This window comes from Aptenodytes forsteri, unplaced genomic scaffold, assembly GCF_000699145.1.
Source record: "Aptenodytes forsteri isolate BGI_AS27 unplaced genomic scaffold, ASM69914v1 Scaffold227, whole genome shotgun sequence".
NCBI lineage: Eukaryota > Metazoa > Chordata > Aves > Sphenisciformes > Spheniscidae > Aptenodytes > Aptenodytes forsteri.
In genome coordinates, this window is record NW_008795365.1 from 1,447,242 (window position 1) to 1,449,686 (window position 2,445).

Below are 2,445 nucleotides of genomic sequence, written 5' to 3' on the forward strand. Positions count from 1 at the left end.
TGTGTTATCACATTGTTCTCATGCTAAATCCAAAACACAGCACTGTACCAGCTACTAGGAAGGAAATTAACTCTATCCCTGCCGAAACCAGGACAAGAAGTCAGGGCTTTCCCTTGGTACGTGTCTTCCTAAGCCCCAACCTGGGTAAATGACCAGGCTCTAAACCTGGCTGGACCTCAGTCAAGGAGCATAAACTTTTTTTTCTGGAACAATTGCACCCGAGGAGCATACACCAGGCAGATTAACTTGGTTTTCACGTACTAGAGGAGAAAAACATGTTTATCTTGAACACAGCCAGAGAAACCCACTCTAAGAGACACATAATCAGAAGATGGAGGGGGGGGGAGCTGCTGTTCCAGAGCAAGTCCTTGCCAGGACTGGGGTGAAACTCCGAACACCAAGTTCATTCGGTGCATGGGTGGCAACACAAAGTAACCAGCAGGCAGACCCCGTCCCCTTGTACCTTCTGCCACTCTGTACAAGGCAATGCACTGTGGTGGGGAGGAGAGGCTGAGCCCTGCGACATAGGGAGACTCCTGGGTGTCGCAGAGGACATGTGAGAGGGGATGGTTTGGGCTGAGTGGACGTGAACCAGGGTCTCCATGCTGCATGGCCAGGCAGCAAGTGTCTCAAGGCACAATGGCTCTCAAGGTGATGGCTTCTCAGCCAACTGACAGCAAACCTCCAGGATTTCTTGCCAAAGGATCTTCTGGATGCATAATATTTACATGGGTTTGAAGTTAAGTCTGGACAACAGTGAGGTTTGTTAAATAGATAATACCGGTATGTGGCCTAGGATGAGCTGAAAATTACAGGAGGCCAGAATACTACTTGGAGTATCCTAAATACTTGCTCTGGCCTCATGCTTTTGTTGCCATCTGCTTATGGTCAGTGTCGGACACAGGACACTCAGGTGAACCTTTGGTTGGACTGAGTACAGCCCTTTTTTTGGTTGACCTTCCTTTTCCTGTCTAACTGTTGGTCTCCCTTTTTAGGCTCAGTTTGTAAGACTCAAACATCCCGAACAGGGTCAGGCTAAATAACAAGTATGTGTCACCCACAAACAGCCTCACTTTGTGGACCCAACCGCACAGGTTTGCGGCCAGCGCTGCCTCCGCAATACACGGACATCGCTTCCACTGAACTTGTTTTTTCCCTCTTTTAAACAAAGCAGACCGCATAGTCCAAAGAAACAGACTTTACTTTTTCCACAAACATTTCACCAAGTATCTATGCAGAGCAGCAGGACCTAAAATCGCACCCGGGCTTGGCACTCTTCTGCCAGTAGGGCCAGGTGTGTCAGTAGAGGTCCCCCGCTGTCCATCGCATCCCGCCCCAGGAGCCCCACCCGGGCACCACCGCTGGGCTTGCAGCTCTTGCTCTAGCCTGGCAAAGTAGGAGGCTTTACGGGAGGAAAAGCCTTGTGGCCGGGTGCATTTCCCAGTGGCAGGCCGAGACAGGGCTCGGTCACGGTGGCATGGCGGAGGAGCACAGCATCGCTGCATCTGCAAGCGACACAAGCACGGCGGGGGCTGCCAGCACCTGGGCACGATGCAAAAGTTATTGGGGACAGTTCAGCAAGGAGAAGGAGCCACGCTTAAGCAGGGTGTAGGTGGCATATAACTGCTTCTCCTGGACTTTTTCTGAGGGCTAGTAGGATCACAAGCTTGCCGTTGGTAGGCCATGTTGTGGTACTGGTTTTTGCTTTTTGTGTTGTTTTGGTTGTTCCAGCTGCAGCAGCCAGAGCATGCTGCCCAGTTTCTAGGTGCAGGAAGGATGCACAAAATAACCCTTCTGCTCTGCTCAGCTCATTTAGTGTGGCCAGTCCACGCTGAAGCATGGTACTACAGGAAATACACTGACCAGACTGAGCATTTTTTCAAGGGAACAGAATGAGCAGATGAAGGTTTAAACACACACCCTTGATCACCCCAATGGAGTCAGTCTGGGGAAGGGATGACTTGAAAGGGAGGACACAAGAGAGATTAGTGAAAGGCGTTACAAAGAGGAAGGTACTAGATGAGAAGGGATGTGATTGGATGAGGGAAAGGCTGTGGATGTTGTTTACCTGCACTTAAGTAAAGCCTTTGACACCGTTTCCCACAACATTCTCCTGGAGAAACTGGCTGCTCATGGCTTGGATGGGAGTACTTTTCGCTGGGTAAAAAAACTGGCTGGACGGCTGGGCCCAGAGAGTTGTGGTGAATGGAGTTAAATCCAGTTGGCGGCCGGTCACGAGCGGTGTTCCCCAGGGCTCAGTTTTGGGGCCGGTCTTGTTCAATATCTTTATCAATGATCTGGACGAGGGGATCGAGTGCACCCTCAGTAAGTTTGCAGACGACACCAAGTTGGGCGGGAGTGTTGATCTGCTCGAGGGTAGGAAGGCTCTGCAGAGGGACCTGGACAGGCTGGATCGATGGGCCGAGGCCAACTGTATGAGGTTCA